The sequence below is a fragment of the Podarcis bocagei genome, assembly GCF_964188305.1.
Source record: "Podarcis bocagei genome assembly, chromosome: 17".
In the NCBI taxonomy this organism is placed as follows: Eukaryota; Metazoa; Chordata; class Lepidosauria; order Squamata; family Lacertidae; genus Podarcis; species Podarcis bocagei.
Genome location: NC_138143.1, coordinates 23,350,547 through 23,370,163, shown reverse-complemented (window position 1 = coordinate 23,370,163; position 19,617 = coordinate 23,350,547). Strand labels below are relative to the sequence as shown.

General features: G+C 41.1%; 1 protein-coding gene across 27 annotated transcripts in view; it reads left to right on the top strand.

The window, feature by feature from the left end:
• The first annotated feature begins 2,490 nt into the window (after nucleotides 1–2,490).
• Nucleotides 2,491–19,617, top strand: part of PTPRD (protein tyrosine phosphatase receptor type D) — a 1,185,728-nt gene continuing 1,168,601 nt past the window's right edge. For 10 of the 27 annotated variants that reach the window (XM_081176026.1, XM_081176025.1, XM_081176023.1 and 7 more), the window contains exon 1: nucleotides 3,313–3,500. The gene's annotated coding sequence lies outside the window, so the exon portion shown is untranslated. Of the gene's footprint in view, nucleotides 2,591–2,684; nucleotides 3,079–3,312; nucleotides 3,501–19,617 lie in introns of those variants that run through there. The other 17 variants (XM_081176034.1, XM_081176032.1, XM_081176030.1 and 14 more) reach the window with 5 other exon arrangements.

The window sequence follows — 19,617 nt, the reverse complement described above, 5'->3', positions numbered from 1 at the left end:
GAAGGCAGCCCTGTTCAGGGAAGTTTTTAGTGTGTGTTATATTGTGCTTTTTTTTTTCATAAGGGACGCGGGTGGCGCTGTGGGTAAAAGCCTCAGCGCCTAGGGCTTGCCGATCGAAAGGTCGGCGGTTCGAATCCCCGCGGCGGGGTGCGCTCCCGCTGCTCGGTCCCAGCGCCTGCCAACCTAGCAGTTCGAAAGCACCCCCGGGTGCAAGTAGATAAATAGGTACCGCTTACCAGCGGGAAGGTAAACGGCGTTCCGTGTGCTGCGCTGGCTCGCCAGATGCAGCTTTGTCACGCTGGCCACGTGACCCGGAAGTGTCTCCGGACAGCGCTGGCCCCCGGCCTATAGAGTGAGATGGGCGCACAAACCCCAGAGTCTGTCAAGACTGGCCCGTTCGGGCAGGGGTACCTTTACCTTTACCTTTATATTGTGCTTTTAGTGTTTTTTTGTTGGGAGCTGCCCAGAGTGGCTGGGACAAATAAATAAACAAATATCATCATCATCATCGGCATGGTATGTTGTGGGCCGCGTTAAATTAGGCAGTGGTCCAGAATCAGCATGGGGAGTGCAATTTGCACCCTTCTGAACAAGAGATGCAGGTGGGGAGGAATGTTTCTTGGAGACTATGCATACTGACCGGCGAATGTGCACATTGCCCAGAGAATGCACAAAAGGAGAGTTGAGGTTTGCCCATTCCACAGAGCCTGTGGGGAAGTTACGCATATTGACAGGGAAATGTGCACACTTTCCTTTTCAGGGAAGGATTATGTACAGAACCTGATGGATGTACATACAGTGGTACCTCGGGTTAAGAACTTAATTCGTTCTGGAGGTCCGTTCTTAACGTGAAACTGTTCTTAACCTGAAGCACCACTTTAGCTAATGGAGCCTCCCGCTGCCGCCGCGCTGCTGCTGCGCGATTTCTGTTCTCATCCTGAAGCAAAGTTCTTAACCCGAGGTACTAATTCTGGGTTAGCGGAGTCTGTAACCTGAAGCGTCTGTAACCCGAGGTACCACTGTAATGGCCGTTTGCTTTGCACACCAACGACTCATCTCTCTCCCCCCCCCCCCCAAAAAAAGACACAGACTTCTTGCAAGATCCTTAAGTCTTGTGCATTTCCTCCAGGTAAAATTTCCCCAGACATTAACAGGGTGGAGAAGAGCCCTTAAGTGGGGGGAAGCGGGTGGAGAAGCCGCCTCCCCTTTGCTCCGAGAAGGCTAAGGCGAGAGGGCCGCAGCGTGAGGCGGCGGCGGCCCCGGCGAAGCTGAAGCCGGAGCAGAGTTGGGAGTCGAGGCGCACGCTTGAGCAGCAGTCAAAAGCTATGATATCGACACGCTCAGCTGCATCTTGTTAAAAGCTTCCTGCGGGTTGGCAGAACGAAATCTTTATTTAAAACACACAAAGCATCGTCAAGGGAGAAAGAAGCGGAAGGGGGAAGACGGCGAGGGGGCGGGTTAGGTTGGAAAGGGGGAATCGACGCGCTCTCTCGGTGAACCCAGCAAGCGGAGGGAAGCGAGCGAGGGCAACCGGCAGGAGGAGCACACGCCGTCGCCGGGTCGGGCGCGCCCGAGGCGGGAAGCACCGGCAGGGCGGGTCCTGTTCGGCGCTGCCCTCTCGTCCGATGCGCTCTCCTTCCCTTGTAAACGCAGCTCCTTGAGGGAGAGCGAGGGCCTTCCTCATATTAATAGCCTGGGAATCATCTGTGCTTACGCCTGGAAGAGATCGTGAGGGGGGAGGCGGGAAACCAGGCAGCTCCTCTGAAACCACCCATTCCCAGCCTTCTTAAAAGTGGTGACTAGGGTCATTAGCACCGTGAAGGTGTATTATTTCCATGCCTTATTAACTGCTTCATCGTTCAGGGCGGCGCGGGGGGGGGGCAAGAGGAGATAAACCCGCCGAAGAGGGAGGGAGGGAGGGAGCGGCGGCGGGTCTTAGGACAGCAAGGAGCTGGCCGTTGTATCTGAGCGTAACGGGAGAGCGGAGAGAAGGTCCGTCCGCCTCTGGGCCCCGTTTCCCCTCACCGAGCGGAGCGCGCGCGCCTCGAAGTGCGCCGGCGGGGGAAGCAGAAAGTTCATGAAGATTTATGCTTGTCTTTTCGCAGGGGGGGGGACAACCTCCCCCTCCCCCAGCCAAACCGCGGGTCTTATATGAGGGGGTCACCAAAGGGAGAGGGGGAGCTGCTTCTTGTCAGGACTGAGAGGAGCGCGGAATAAAGTGGCGCCTGAGGTGACAATCGTGAGAAAAGGAGGGTCACTTTCCAGCGAGACCGCCTTTGTGTTACACGTGTGCCCCCCCCCCTCACAAAGCATTCCGACACCTTCAACCTGCCGCCACCCCTCTTCTCTCTCTCCCCCCCCCCAACCCCTTTCTTGGTGGTAAAGCGCCAACAACAGTCTCGAGACGATAGTTTTTTTTCGCTCCCTGGGCGGTCTTTCCTTCCGCACCTCAGAGCGCCCCCCTCTTCCTTTCCCCTGCGGCTTTTGGCCGAGTATAGGCAGGCACCGGCGAGCGCGCGACAGAGAAAGCAAGAAAGCGCCTCGCCTCGAGCCACTGCCAGCCATCAAGTGGCTCGTTAAGGAAATGCAGGTGAGTGTGAGGAGAGCGGCTTCAGCTGCTGCTGCTGCTGGTAGTAGCGGCGGCGGTGGGCATGAGCCCTAGCGAGGGAAAGAGAGAGGAGCTCGTGTTTGCGCGTGCAAGGAAGGGGACGCTTTTTGTGTGTGCGTTGCTGCTGCTGCCGCCTCCTTTCCCTCTCGCCGGCGGGAGGAGCGCGCCGGTTGCCTCTCTCTCCCCGCGCCCTGCGTGGGTTTCTTCGGAGGGCTGCTCTTCCACAGCACCGGCGTCGACTCCCCGCTATCCGTTTGCTCCGCTTCTGCCAAGGAGCTCCTGACTTCCCAGCCTCCGCGCGCGCTCGCGCGCACACACACAAACACACACTCCTCCTCTCGCCGTCCCTCGCCTTTTATTTATTTATTTTGCCCCCTTCTTTCTTTCTTTTAAAAAAAAGAGAAATCTTTCTCCTCGCCACCACACTCCTCCTCTTCTCTGGCAGCCTCAGCGCGAGGGGAGAGTTGCAGGTACCGTCGTCGTCTTCTTCTTCGCGCCCTGGCAGAGCGGCGAATTGGGCACGGCGCGCGAGAGAGAGCGAAAGACCCTCTCCTGAGTTATTTATTGAGGGGTGGGAGAACGGCACCCGCTTCGCAATTGCGAGGAGAGAGGGAGGGGGGAAGGAGAGCACTTGAAGCGCCCGCTCGCCCGCCTCTCGCCCCTCCTCCCTCTCGCGCTCTTCTCCCCCTCCCTCCCCCGCACCCAGCCCTCCTCGCACCCGCAATCTTCTCTCGGCACCAAAACAAACCTGCTGGGCGTGTGACATGTGGTTGTCTTTGCAGTTCATTCGTGGCCTTTGTGGAATAGGAGCACTGCTCGTAAGGTGACCGGCAGGAGCGGAAAGGAAAGACTCCTTAAGATTTTCCGGAGAGGTCCGAGCTGGCTGCATTTAGTAAGTCGGTTTTCTTTCCTCCTAGACTCTTTATTTTTGTGTTTTGTCTCTTTCATCCCGTCTGCCCCCGTAAGCAGATGCGATGCTGTACATACAACATCGCGAGTCATGTAACTTAGGGGCGGCGGCGGCGACCATTGGTAGTGTGCATGGGGTGGGGGGCTGGGGGGGGGAAAGAGTGCATTGAGCTTTTTTTATTCCTCCTTTTTCTATATTGTGAAGCTCAAATATCAGAAGAGTTACAGGAGCAATGCTGTTGCTTTTGCTGGAGATGTTAAGTCCCGAGTTAGGACATATAGGAACATTCATCTGAACCAGCCCCCCCCCCCCCGTTTTCCAACAAAGAGATGTTCTTCCGTAGACACCTAGAGGATTTTAAATGGAAAGGTAGCACTAGGTGTCAGTTAAGTCTTCAAGTACCAATACATGGTAGCAATATAGTCTTGTGGTTTACTTGCTTGGATACAGTTTCTCTTTACCTTAGCCCCCATTCTTGGCTACCCTTGTCTTTTGAGACAGATTCTCAAATGTTAAGCATTGCCTACATCATAACAGTGTTTTGATTTGAAAGTGGCGCATGCAGGACACAACTTAGGCTCCAGATGCGGTGTTATTTTGTGCTGAGAATCTGTGTGTCCTGTGGGAGAATGAATTTCGACAAGGCCATGGACGCTGTGTGATTGAGGTTAGTTAATGACAAGGAAGTAAAAGCTTTGCCTGACACAAGGGGTACCATCTTGGAGCCTAAGAAACATCTCTGCATATAAAAAAAAAGTTTTAAGAGCCTTATTCCACTTGGGTCAGAAAGACGGATTGTAGCTGGTTTGGTTTAGGTTTTGTTGACCACCTGAAGGGGATCTGAGGATTAACTTATTGCAACTGGACAAAATAATGAGCAGTGAGCATAGCCAATCAAAAAAAAAAAAGTGTGTACACACAAACACATATACAGAGAGAGAGAGAGAGACTATGTTTTCAAATATTTAATAAAACCTTTGTCAGTGGAAATAGAGTTGAGTCAGTTCTGAATGTACTAGGTTGAATCAATAACATCTCAGCATTGTTTGTTATTGCCAAATGGATTTTGATTAGAATAATTTTGTGCTCCTAGGCAAAAAAAATTGGTACATGCTGCGGATCGCAATATCTACAGTCATGAATTAAACTCTCTTTTCTTCCAAAATAGAAACTACCTGTATCATGAAAGATGATGTGGCAGCAAAAATTATTTAATATGAGTAATGCTTTCATTGTTTTAATATTCCCAAGGTATTGAGGATTCACTATTTTCAGAGTTCCAATACCCTAGACAAACTATATTGAACATGCATTGCTCCCAAGTTCAAGTGTGACCATTAATGGTTGATTTTGAAAGTTTCCTCCTTATACTACTGCCAATGGCTGTACTGAAACATGAAAGTTTTATTTCTTGCAAAACTGATTTTCTCACTAGCACTTCTAATCAGATTTGTAATATGCACTGTGCTAAGGCCAATTAAGCAAAACTGGCTTAAGATATTAATACTAGCACAAAGTATTGCTTGGCATGTACAGTGAAGTCAGAATTGCTTACAGTTACCATAAACATAATGATGGGAGTACTAGGAGAGCATAGACTGCTAGTTCTAGGAAGAATGAATTAATGTTGGCTTCATGGTAGCTGGATTAGAATAGTTTTAAACAGCAGCATTTGTGGCCATTTAAAGGTTATTTAATGGTCTCTGAAACATGAAACAAGTGAATGTAAGAGAGCTTTTCTTGCAAAAAATAAGTGTCTTGTCAGGAATTGTATTGAGACTACACAAGATGGTCAGGTTCGGTTGGCTTATTAATAAAAGTGGTTCGCAACACATTAATGTATTCAGCCAAGCCAAGGGATTTGTTTGCTAGTTTTGCAGAATATTGTTTAGCACAGCAGTGCTGACTATTGTTGTTTGAGACTAGGATGCATTATCATTTTTTTTGAAGTATTTTCTGGAAACTTTTTCTTTCTTTTTGGGGGCATGTTTTTTTGAATGAGCACACATTTGATGGGAATGCTGAACCCGGTCTTTGAAAATTATATTTATATCACTGGAATGACTTGATATAATTTTCCTGAAATGTATACTTGTTCATATCGTGTTTAATATCATGCAATTACATTTTGATAATATAAAATACAGGTGAACAAGAAACTGTTGTGGGCCAGTGCATTAGGGCACAGAGGAATTATGGGGCTAAAACCCTCTTCCCCTTTTGTGCTGTAAAGGTACTTGCATTTTTGAAGAGGATAGAATAAAGTTGCTGGTGTCAGCAGTAATGCATTTCATTATGCAATTGTTCTTGTTATTCAGATCAGATAATGGCCTGATGAAATACATAAGCAGTCTACAGGGAATGAATGATTAATTTCTCTAACGTGTGCTTACTATAGGACTTCTAATAAAGTACTGTCTACCAGTTCTTGCTTACAGTTGCAGTTAGTGGAGAAAAATAGTATTCTGTACTTACTGTTGTTGTGTTAGTAGCACTCATTTATTCTGTTAAATAAAAGAGAATCCTGAATTCAATAAGTTTGGCCTAATTCGTAAGAATAATAAGGTACAGCGATGACCCACCAATTCATTTTGTGTAACCTGTGGGTGTTCTGAATAAGCAAAAAGCAAGCAAGCATGATGCTCATGTAAAAATGGCATATGAAACACGTTGTTAAACACAGAACGTCTAGATATTTCTTATAACTAGGTGTACCTTTTAATAACTTTCTTCCCAAGTTAAAAACAAGCAAACATCCTAACATAACTACTAATGACTCGAACACAAAGCATTCTGCCAGTTTCAGGAGTACTCTTGAAAATTATTGAAAGTATTCAGTAAGTTAGATTCTTATTGTTTGTCGTCCATGGGCATTGCATTTTTAAAAGTTTTGTGTTTAGTATGTGTCATGAAAACTGACTAATCTGTTTAGGATAAGCCGTGAGGATTCTTTTTCTTTTTGGAGCAAAAGAATTTAATTTGTCAAATCAACTCCATGAAAACGTAGCATAAACAGAGATGTTAAGAGTATCAGCTGTTGGAGCCGGTTAACAATGTTTCACTGAGTTCATTCCAGCAATCTGCTGCACCCCCACCCTACCCCAATAGTTATTGTTGGAGTGACAAATTTTGTAAAGTACTTAAGCTGATAATTTTTTACCTCCAAGAACTAGTAGATAATTCATATACTTTAGAGGTCTTTCAATCCATTTTACATTTGTCTCCCTCCTCCCAACAAACAGATGCTTTTTCTTTTTCTTTTTAAAGTAAAGCATAAAATGCATTTTTGTTTTTGAAAGTTTTCCTGGTTTTCTTTCATCAGCATGAGATTCAATTTTAATAGTTTTCTGGTAGGATCTTTGTTGAAGTTGATGAAGAACTGTTTGTTTTAGGCAAAATTAAACTGAAGGAATAATTGCATCATTTGGCAAGGCTCTAAACCTTTCTGGCTTTGTAATGTAAATTTCAGGGTGTTTTTCTATATAAAGTGAGCACACACACAATCAAGAAGATAAAGGAAAGCCTTGTTCATAATGGGTTTCTCAATAATAAATTTTTGGATTAGCACAATATAATAATTATTTTTGAAATTCTAAGAACAGGACTTGTGCAGCTTAATCTTATATATCTACTAAAAGATCGTTGTCAGTTCAATGGGACTGATTCTCAAGCAAGCATGCATAGGATTGCAGCCTTGGTATATGAGGTACCTTTTATGAGTTTTGTAGTAATAGTGGCTTTGATACCATAACAGTATATGTATTATATAGTGTATTTGTATATGGTGACCTGAGACAACACTATAAAGTGCAACGCTAATATTTTTAGATACATTATCAAGTCAACATGTTTTAACCGGCAAACTACTGTGTTGTGGATGAAACTGGGTTCTCCAGTTTATACTAAGATGTATCAACTGAAGTTCAGCTGAGCATTTGGCCCTAGTTAAGTTAAGCAATTGGCCTATTAAAAATTTAAAGACCCACTTCTATTAATGCTATCATTTATCAAATTGCAGTGAATTTTTCAGTTGTTGGCCACTGTTAACTGGAAGTGCAATTCCACAAATTGCAGCTGCTATTAAATAAGTTTGATGTCTTGTGGCAAGTATTCATGATAAAAGCTGCAAATAATTCAGTTTTGTCAAAATAAATGATACAAAAATTCAAAGCACAGTATGAACAATGCTCAAAATTGATAACTAATTTGTTGTAATGAAGCTGTGTAGAATGTCTGCTAGCAATGAGCAGTGTGACATCCTATTCATGATTAATAGCTGTTTTATGGGCCCCATCCCTTAATCTCTAGGACTGTAAGTGACAATAAGATTAGTTTCTATATATCAGGAGTCATGGATCAAGTGTTCACAGAGCATAATTTTTATGTAGGTGGAAATTTGGACAACTTTGGACTGGGGAGCTATGTACTGTAATCTTCATATGGGTTTGGTATGTAGAGATGATATATTTGAGCAAATCTAAATTGCATAAGTAAAATGATTCTAATGACACTTCATCAACTGAAATATCTATCATGACAGCGATATGACCTCTTTATTAATTCAATTACTTTGTAGAGTGATAATATATTGAAAAGTTTTACAGTAAAGAATGCAGTCACATGGAGCACGTTGTACTTCAAACATCCTTAACTAGACGCGTAATACCTGGATTTTAAATGGAGCTGATGGCATCAGAATGTAAAATGCAATTCAGGATTTGGAGCCATCCCCAAGTATCACATTGAAAAATGACTTGCTGTATACTGAAACTCTGTAACGTACGGCATGCAAGCACTATGCAACATGCTTTAGGTAAGACACAGAGTTGCAAATTTGGCCTTTGTTTTTTCCCCCCTTCCAGGTTGCTCTTTCCCTTGTGTGAAACATGAATGAGAGCAGGATATTTATTGTGCAAACTGGAATTCAAGACTTAAGGCAGAATAAGGCTGAAATACATATACATACCTATTTGGTATGGAATCTTATTGGGCACAGTGGGGCTTCAATCCGAGTAAATATGTATAGATAGCCATAGATTTGATTTAAAAACTAATGACCAGAGTTTCGGTTCTTCCCGAATGAGATATAATTAAACAAAGGGTGGGTGGCTTTTAGCTTGTTGTGCCCAAGTTTTTACTAAGCCCTGGAAAGAAACCTGAGAAGCAATTGATTATGCCTGCTTTGAGAGAGGACATAAGCACCTGTGCTTATGCCAGATACCTTGACTGCTGTACTGATAGATGTCCTCCAGTTTCTCAGTTGTGTTCCTTCTCTGAGAAAGTGGCTTCCACCCACCAGCACCCCTTCTCAGGGCAGTTGAGTGTTTATTTAGAACATCCGTTGGTGTAGAGACCTGAGCTTACAGTATTGTTGTGAGATGGCCAAGGATAGTGGTAATAATAATAATAATAATAATAATAATAATAATAATAATAATAATAATAATAATAATAATTTATTATTTATACCCCTCCCATCTTGCTGGGTTTCCCCAGCCATTCTGGGTGGCCTCCAACAGAACATTAAAATACAATAACCTAACCTTAAACATTAAAAGCTTCCCTAAACAGGGCTGCCTTCAGATGTCTTTTTCTTTTTTTACATGTCCTTTTCTTTTTTTCATTACTTTAAATTAATTAAAACATATGCAACAATTACAGAAAAACAAAAAATAAAACAAACAACAAACATTTAGAGATTGGTGTCTGAGAACAGCAACAAAATTGTGTCAAAGGATATATTGCTAAGACCACCACCATTTTAACAAACACCAAATAATGGATAGGGTACCATCCTTTGTCTGGATCGTTGGCCATAAAGAGAAATACATATTGTATCAGCAGCAGTTATGGCCTACAGGAGTTTATATATTACATGTGTTTTTCTTACCCGTCAATGTTTATCCAGCACTCTGCAACCTCCCTGGTGGTGCATTTTCCTGATCTCAGAAAGCTCCATGGAAGGAGCTACCTCATGACACCTTCCTCTGGGCTTTGATTAAACATGGGCCTCCAGGAAAGCTGTAGAGTTCAGACCACTGGTGAGATTATTTGTAGAAGGAAAGAGTGTGGACACTCATAATCACCCCCTTGACCACCTCAAAATTAAGGTAAATACATATAAAATATTGAACCCCACCCATAGCAATTTCGCTCAACATATGCTCTCTCCTTTGATAATCTCCAAATGTGGAAAATGATTTTTCTTTCTTTTTTTTAATGCAGGATGACAGAGCCATATTTCTCTCAAATATTGTGCTTGATGTTTCCTTTTCTGCACAACCCACTATCAAATACTGTATTTTCAAGGAAAATAACATGTTGCATTAAGCGTCCTCTTCAACAGAGAATACTGTACACCTTGCCAATGCTGGAGTCCAGATGATAGGCTTGTTAATATATGGGCATTCACTGATTGCATTAACGGCAACTGAAAGCCAGTGTAGGATAACAGCTATTTCAAACTTGGTGAACAGAATAAATATTGGTGATCCTGAGGGGGTCACATAATCTAGGTGAAGCATTGCAGGACTGCTAAAAGTGAAAATACACAAGGGAACTTTATTTTGCCTAGGCAAGATTTATCTCCCTTCTGGTCCTGTCCCCCCCCCCAACTCCAAACATTCAGCTGGACAAGCCTCTTTTAATAAGTGCTTCTGTGACTCATAGCTATTTGTCAAACTCCTGCTAACTAATGTTGGTAGTCTTATTCAGCACTTCATATGCTTTGTCCAGGGAACTTAAGACATTCTCCTTGAATTGCACTTATGGTTAAAATGTGTTGGTGACTTCAGCTACAAGAGATGGGAACAGGGTAGTTAACTCCAGTTTCATATAAAAATCAGGGTGGGATTGTTCACATTGGATACAGGACATGATGCGACACAGAATTGGAAGTTACAATTCTTTATGATTGTATGTTTTTATTTTAAGTTTAATAATTATAATTCTGCCTGTCTTTGGCAAAAAAAGAGCCCAATATAGCTATCACAATATCAATATGCTATATTAGTACAATCAATTCCTGGATAAGAGGACAGGCACACACATTTTCTGCATATAATTTTATTTTGAAATAAAAATGCAGGAAGCACACACACACAACTATAATAATACAATTAAAGGAATAAATAAACTAATTAATTCTAATTAGAATCACTTATGAGACAAGTGAGTCAATGACTATATATATATCTCACACGTATGCATCATTGTCAGAAGAAAATATAGCTAACTGCATTCCACTGAAATTTTATCAGAAATGTGAAGTGCTTCTGCACATGAATTAAATGGGAACCATGGTGCCATAAACCACAGACACACACATGTGGATTCCTGGCTTGCTTTATTTTCTGAGTAAATTTTATATAATGATTGTCTCCCAAACATAATAAATTTATTGCTGTTTAGATGGTTGATTTGGAGACTTCCAACTGCATGTTTTACACATCTTTGTTCCTGTATAGCACTGTTTAAGAAGGTCTTTGTGTTAGGAATCTAGGATTATTAGGTTCAAAATGATGAATAAACATATCTTTTGGGATTACTGAGATCTAATGTGGATAAATTCCTAGCAGTGATCAGAAACCAAGTTCCCATCGAAGGTGAAAGTATGAACTAATCTGTTTGCACCTTACAACAATACTGGCTATAGTTGGGGTGTATTATAGGAAGTCTTGCCTACTGAGAACTTTCAGTTGTATCTAGCTTTGGGTTGTATAGCAGGCATGGTGTAAATATACTCCATCTGATGATTTGAGTAACATATACTACATCTTTGTCATCTGTTTCTATGGTAAAAATAATTACAGTTATTTTCTGGTATGGGCAGGGGGAATTGCTTTGAATATTTTTGGGAGGGAATTGCCACTTTCCTTACTGAGTCTCACTAGGAAGTGCAGCTAGTGGGAAGCTGTGGAAGAGCCTCATGCCACTTCCCAGAATGCCTTGCAAGTGATGGGAAATGATGTACTGTAGTATCACTGGCAAGTCATTCAAGGGAATGTAGGGGGTGGGAAGCTGTGAAAATAGTATTGCACCCACTATCAATAATGTGCAGTTTTCTTTTTTATGTTAAAAAAGCAAGTAAAATGGGAAAGCCTTTGCTTACCTTGAAAAAGGTTAAGTGGCAGCCCCCTCCAGAATCCCCTGCTCCATAGTTTTTCATGGTTTTCATATCACCCACCCAACAAATTATTAAAATAATTTTTTAGCACAGATCTACTTTAACTACAAGGGATAATAGTGTATACTGTAGCAAATACTGTCTTGCCATTCATTAAAAAAATCTGTGCTGTTGAGTTGTCAGTGAAAGGAAGAACTTCTCATGTCATTATCCAAATTAGCTATCCTAGAGCTTCACTTTTTAATGATTGTATATTTTGGTAATAAACTTTTCACACCATTATGACATGGCTTTTCATGGCAAACCTATTTTCTTACTGAATCTCTTTTGAAAAAAATAAACTCATTTGCATTTGTTCATTTCAAATTTATTTCCATAGAGTTCAAATAATTCTACTTCAATAGTTTCAAGAATTTTCATTGGAGGGCAGTGACAGTTAATTTATTTAGAGATTAACAGTTCTTATTTAAGAGAAAGGTGTATACCAAAGTTTGATGCTCTCGAAGTGTGGACTTAATTTTTTTTTAGGTTGTCTAATATAACCAAACATTGCTACAGAAAGATTCCCTAGGTATTATAGTTGCCCTACTCATTGATTATCTACTCAGAGAATGATATCCAACAAATATTGATTAACTGCTGGGAGGGAAGCCTGATAATACATAAGGAGAGCCAACTAGATCAGATGAAAGGTCAAGCTAGTCCAGCATTTTGTTCTCACAATGGCCCACCAGATACCTATGGGTCACCCACAAGAAGAACATGTGTGCAATGGCACTCGACCGCATGTGATACCCAGGAACTGGTAGTCGGGGCCATTATTACTAGTAGCTACTTACAGCTTTATCCGCATGTGATACCCAGGAACTGGTACTCCATAGCCATTATTACTAGTAGCTACTTACAGCTTTATCCTTCAGGAATTTGTCAAATGCTCTTTTGAAGCTATAGCAGTTGGTTGCCCTCACCAAATCTTCAGGTAGCAAGGCCCCCTAGTACTTTTCCTTTAAAGCCCAACCTAATCTTGAACCTCAGTGTTGGCTTGTTATGATGAGTATGCCAAGTTTCCTACCAGACATTGGTAGCATGAATGTAAAAGGTGGCGGCGAAGGGAGTGAGCAAGTGCCAACCAAAATCTCAGTTCCCACTTTTTTGCCTCACTTAACGCTCCTTCATTTCTGTCCTGTAATTTTTGTTTCAGCTTTACAAAGAAGAATAGGGTTCTGTTCCAGTAATGGTTCTTGTCTACAAAAGCTAGAGAATGAATGTGAAGAGCAGCTTTCATCTGCCTTCAAAAACAAGGGATGCAAATCTTCAGACTATACAAATGATGCTCATTTATGTGAGAGCTAAACAAATTACCCATAGAATCTGAAGTGCCATGAAGGAGCATAGACATTCTGGAAATCCTTTACCTTCCCGCCAACTTTTATGCTATGTTGATATTTTGAAAATTAGGAAGTAAATTTGAAAGGACCAAAAGGATAGCTCCTTAAGTGGAAATATGTTAACTGACTTCTTTAATAGTCACAAACTTTAACATTGAAATGTTGCATATTGAGTTTCCCAGCTATATGGGGGGAAATGGTTTAGGTATAAGCATTGGGTGTGTGTTTGTATTGTTTTAAAAACCATTTTTTGGGTTTTCCTACATGAATGTGAATCATATTGAGACTTATGTCAAAGGTGATTTTTTCATTCTTTCTTGTGAGAATACGTTACCTTTTCATTTATATTGTTTTCGCTTGTACCTACAATAGCTGTCCATGGCACTTAGTGATGTCATTGCAAAGGCAAATCCAACAGATTATATAGCATATTGCAGTCATCCCCTGATAGGCACCCCTATCATTTATTTTATTTATACAAATATTTATATACTGCTATATCACCCAAATGTATCAAAGTGGTTTAAACAGTAAAAATATGCCTTGCTTAAGAAGAAAGAGGCTGCTGTCAGGGGAAAACTAGGGCTTATGCAACTATATGAAGACCAAAAAAAGTTGTCAAACAGTATTCTAAAGATGTAAATATTTATATAGCTAAGATACATATAACTATCTATCTCTATATCTATCATCTCTCTCTCTCTCTCTCTCTCTCTCTCTATATATATATACATATACATAGATATAGATAACTTATTAGATATATAATTAGTTATGAAGCTTATTAAAGATACATAACTTATTAGAATCACTATTTTAAATCCAAAAATTAAACTGAATAAGATATGGCACAGTCCTAATAAATACAAATATGCAATGTGAAGTTTTGTGATGGAGAGCTCATTCTGTATGAATTTCTTTTAAAATAACAGAAGGCAAATGGTGAAATCCAATCAGGATTCAGTGAAAATGAACACCCAGTTAAGTGTGTGTTGTTTCTGCAAGTATCAATATGCTGGCCATTGTGCCTACAACATCTAAAGATTTCTAAAGTTTCCACCCTGAGGCCAGCCTATTGATTCACACACTACTTATATTTTATTTTAGGATGATAGTCCTGCTTTAAGTACGGAGTACTGTATATAATAAGGTGCAAGACAAACTGTGTCATTTCTTTGTAATTATAAGTGAACTTTCTCCATCCATTTAGAGGTAGTGATTTACTTCAGAGGTAAGCTTTATTTAGGCATCCAGTTTGCAAGAGTGTGAGCAAACATGCCAGGGGAAGTGGGTGCATGATGTGCTGCTAAACTCTGTTCCTTTCAGTATATCACCTTTGTACTGTTTCTCAACCCTCTGTAAGTAGGAGGGCAGATGTCTGTGGCATGAGCTTCCATGAGTAGAGGAGGTTTCCCATTTCTGATCTTTGCCTTCAAATTATTAGAGGTCTGTGAACAGTACAGTGGTGATGCACTTGAGGGCACAGAGCTTGGCACCTCCTTCCCTCCCCTTCACATGTTTACTTATGCTCTTGAAAATTGAACCTCCAGCCATAAGGACTTGCTGCAGTGTGCTTTCCCTGTTTCATCTGATGAAATCATCTGGCATCCCTGAAAATGCATTGTTTTCCAAATATGAAACATAAACAAACATACAAGTGAAAACCAAAATTATGTTAGATGACAGTTATTCAGCATAAGGGTCAGAGAAATTCAATAATATCTGAAGATGCCCAAAGAAAAAGTGCCTGCATTGATATGTCTGTATCATATCTGATATCTGCATAGGGAGCTTTGAGTGACATTTATATCTACTGAGCTAGGTGGCCTCAGTGCTTGCAAACTATCACAAAAAGTCATGCTCAGATGATTTTCCACCACACTGTGGATGAGAAGTCAGAGAGCTATAATTGCATGATTGGTATAATGAAACACAAGGACCAAAGGACTTGAGAAGTGCCAGGTGGGTGCGATTCAGTAAATATATATATTTGTGGGTCCTTGTGTTAATAAAAATGTAGAAAACCTGTGTGCTTTATAAGCTTTGTGTGCTTGTAACAGCATTTAATGAATCAAAATGAATCAAAATTAGGCACAATATTTGCAAGCAACACATTTTTTCTCTTCTCCTCCTTTCTATAACTACATTTCTGTAGCAATTACTCTGGCAAAAGCTGTAAAGCTATTTGAAAGAAATAGGATCAAATTGGAGCTTTCCTTCACTTGCTTCAAATCAGAATGGCATGGATAGTCTGAGAAGAACAGGGCATGGGAGAACTAATCCTACACACTCAACCATTCTCACTTTTTTCTTGCTGTGTCTGCACTGTTTTTCTAAAGAGTGACTGTCATGCACAGCTCTGATCACGATGTTGGAGAAGCCTGCTCCAAGCATCCTGATACCATGTTTTGGAGTAGTTATGTGTCAAACAAGGTGGAATGGTGATAGATCTCTGGCTGGATTTCCCGCTGGGTTAGAGCTATGGTTTTCAGGGAGAAAGAATTTGATGTATGTCATAGGGTAATCCTTAACAATGCTCAAAATTAGCCAGGTGCCAGGTGTATTCTGCCCGACATCTCCACCATCTGGGGATCATTCAATCTGGACTGTTTTCACACACTAATGCCACATCCTGTAGAATTCCATCAGCTATATTTTATCTGTACAATTGGAATGAATTTCAGGAACCAAAATGCTGTTTTTCCAGGAGCGGTCACCATTAAGGAAATGAGGTTGGAACAGGCCAATATATATGTGTAACTCTCCCTGGATCAAGTGGCTTTTCTTCTTTAAGTTGTCAGTGCTCAAAGTTGTCATCTGAACTGGCCAGATGTTTAACTGATAATCAACCCCAGTCAGTCCATCATTTGAAAAATAAGACTTTAGAGCCGTCTTACCCCGAAATGTCAACTAAACTTTGGATTTTAAACTCCCAGCTACCCATGAAGCTTGTTTGGGTGATTTTGGGCACATCCATAGCTTTGAAACAGCTGTTGCATCAAGAAAATGAGTGGGCAATATAACTGATATAGGAAAAATGACAGATAACAAGGTTTAAAATAATGTCTTAACATCAACAAAGGAATTCCAACCTCTGAGTTGTTTTTAGTTTCAATGACAACAATGTAAGCAGGTGTCTCTCTTATTGTAGATTAGAGAAAGTAGCCTTAGCCCCCCCCCCCCCCCGCCAACTGCACTGCTTTCTTAAACAAATGTGACCTGTTTTCTTGCTAACACCTCTTCTCTTGTTCTTATTTTTTCTAAGATGCACGCTTAAAGTCTGCATAACAAAACATGTTGTGCCTTTACAACTAGAAATTTGAGAACAATTCAGCCATGAATAGTCATGGGAATTCATTAATATTAGACACATTCTGATAAGTATCTGATGTATGATATCTTCCCATTCCCATAATCTCAAGTGTGAATGCTGCATAGGCTGATATTAGATAAAAGGACTTTAAGTGTTAATTGGATTATTTTCCTCCCAAATCTCTAATGTGTGTGCCTTTCTCCCCAATACCTTCCATTGCCTGCTGAGTTAACTTCAGTGTGCATTTAGTTGCAAATGAGAAATCTGAACTTGTAGAAAGTGCTAGACAGAATGGCTGTGTGATGCAAACATGACCACTAGGGAACTTTGTAGAACTGCTAGGCTACTTGTTACAAGAATAATTGTGTGCCTTTCTACAGTGAAGGTTTTGAAGAATAAACATTGGCCTGGACAATGTTTAAGCAAACTGAACCCGATGTTATTAGAATTAAAACATCTCAGGTGGTGAGATGTAAAGTCATGTTAGGTTAGGGATGCCTAATAGCATCTTTAGTAAGCACTATTGTTTCTGGGTTGGCGAAAGCAAGAATAAATGCATCTCTCGGCACCTGCCCAAAATAACAGAACATCCTAGGTGAGATTCACCTAATCCCATCAGTGCAAGCCCTTCACAAGGACTTCCACTTCTGCAATGGGGCTTTCACCCTCCTCCCCTTGTGGTCCCTTGCACCTGCTGATGGGGGATGGGTTCAGAAGAACCCCCATAATGTTGTGTGGGGAGGAAAGAGTGGATCATTCTATCTGGCAAGCTACAATGCTCATGCTGATGGGACATTTGCTATAGCTCAACATTGAATTTCATCCCCAGGGTTCTATACCCCAAGCTAACAACTCCATTGCCACATTTTAGGTGAGCCCTTGCCCCAACCCCAATGTTGTTAACTTATTGATGGGCAGGACTCCGCTCTTTGCAGTTGTTTAACCAGATTGACAGATGTTATGCCAGGACACAGAAATTGCCAACTTTATTGCAGCTTGGCCTTAACTAGCTCAAGTTCACTCATATCCTGCCTATGTCCCCAGCTGACTTTATATAATGCTGTTCAAATTTTGAATTTTAGTTTTGTCATATAAGTGGACAGCTTGGAGGCAAATTTTAGTTAAGGCTATGATTCTCAGCAATAATATAATCTGAGGAACATATTAGGCAGATATTTTAAAGAAGAGGTGGCAGAAATGAAGAACCAACAGGGGCAGAATAATGTCATCAGAACACATACCCTTTGAAAAATCACATATTTAGCACTTTCCTCAACTTAGCAAGCATTTTTGTCATTAACCTATGTATATTTTTATTGCCAACACTCTTTCCAACATTAATTTGTTGATAAGCAGCTTAAAGATTAGAAGGTTTTCACTTCAACACCACATACCATCACATCTGTGTATTTTATTTATAGACAGTAAAGTGTTAATTAAGAGTTTTATTTGACCTCAGATTCTTACAGTTCCGCAAATGTATCTCTCTCCAAAAATTTCAGCTCAAGAACGGCATAGCATATGAATGCTGATCACATTTAATGCTGATGTTAACATATGGTCTAATTAAAAATTATAAAAAATAGTTCAGAATTTAAATAATTAAACCAAACTGTCATATGGGCATTTGAAATGTTTGCTTTTTTTTCTGGGTGTCCCGTCCCCCCCCCCCAACAACATAGCAGTGAAATCTTCCATCACGTCTGTTCCTTTAAAGTGCAAATTATTCAGTAAGCAAGTAGGATATTTCATTTAGTATAAATCCTGGAAAACTTGCTCAGAATCATATCGATCCTAACTTCTGGAAATGTTTCCAGAAGTTGGACTAAAAAGGGGGCAGGGCATCTTTTCTGGCAATACATGATGTCATTGGTTAGTGAAAAAGAACAATAGACTAGGGGGCAGTCTTGACTTAAACCGGACTGGAAAGCGATCAGGCTTGACTTGCTCTCTGTACTTTATCCAAAGTTATGACTTTGCCTCCCCCTCTAATCCTAATGAGGGTTCAATGTGTTTGGGAGTATTAATGCTGTGAACTCTTACACCTTATGTTCAGCCTGTGTATATACGTGTAAATGGAACCAAATCACAAAGGCACCACAGACACCACTGACCTTCATTCTAAGAAAACACATCCCAAGGTGCATCATCATCATCATCATCATCATCATCATTTTATTATTTATACCTCGCCCATCTGGCTGGGTTTGCCTAGCCACTCTGGGCGGCTCCCAACAGAACACTAAAACAGAATAAAACTTCAAACATTAAACACTTCCCTAAACAGGGCTGCCTTCATATGTCTTCTAAAAGTCAGATAGTTGTTTATTTCCTTGACATCTGATGGGAGGGCGTTCCACAGGGTGCGTGCCACTACTGAGAAGGCCCTCTGCCTGGTTCCCTGTAACCTCGCTTCTTGCGGTAAAGGAACTGCCAAAAGGGCCTCAGTGCTGGACCTTAGTGTCCAGGCTGAATGATAGGGGTGGAGATGCTCCTTCATGTCTACTGGGCCGAGGCCGTTTAGGGCTTTAAAGGTCAGCATCAACACTTTGAACTGTGTTCAGAAACGTACTGGAAGCCAGTGTAGGCCTGGCACCCCTGAACCTTCTTGCAACGTTGGGATGTCTGAGGTACTGGTCGGAGAGGAATAGCAGTTCACCTCTCTCTCTGTTAGCTACTGGTGGCAGAAGATAATTACATGGTGATTATTAATCACTGTGGAGATAAGGGTGATCTGGGAGTGTTCCTCAAATGCTTTGATGAAAACCGATTTTTCTGCTTTCTATGCCTGGAAGTTTGGACAGGAGTAAGAATGAGCTGGCAAGCTGAGGAGTTGTCATTGTGTCCAAACACCATGTAATAGGTAGGAAAGACCTGCACCTTCTCCTTATAAAACACTTCTGGGACAAAAAAAAGCAGGTGCAATATGGTTGACATTTATCAATAATAACAATTAGAGAACCCATCTTGGACTTTTCGTGGGGGAAAAGAAATGAATGATTCTGAGGCACCTTGACTTGATTTAAGGGAAATATTCTTTAACAGAAAGTGGAGGAGACGGATGTTAGCCTAGACTGAATGTTTTAACCAATCCTTTTTTATGTAACTGGCAGATGGAAAATTTGAATTTTTCCTTTTGTATCCTTTTCTAATATTTCTTTTTCTTCTCTGTCTCATTGTCCCTTTCCTTCTACTTTCTTCTACTTTATTTGGAGTCCTATGTCTGGGGCCTTTATTAAGGTCCAGAGATTGTATACTCATGGGGGTGGTAGA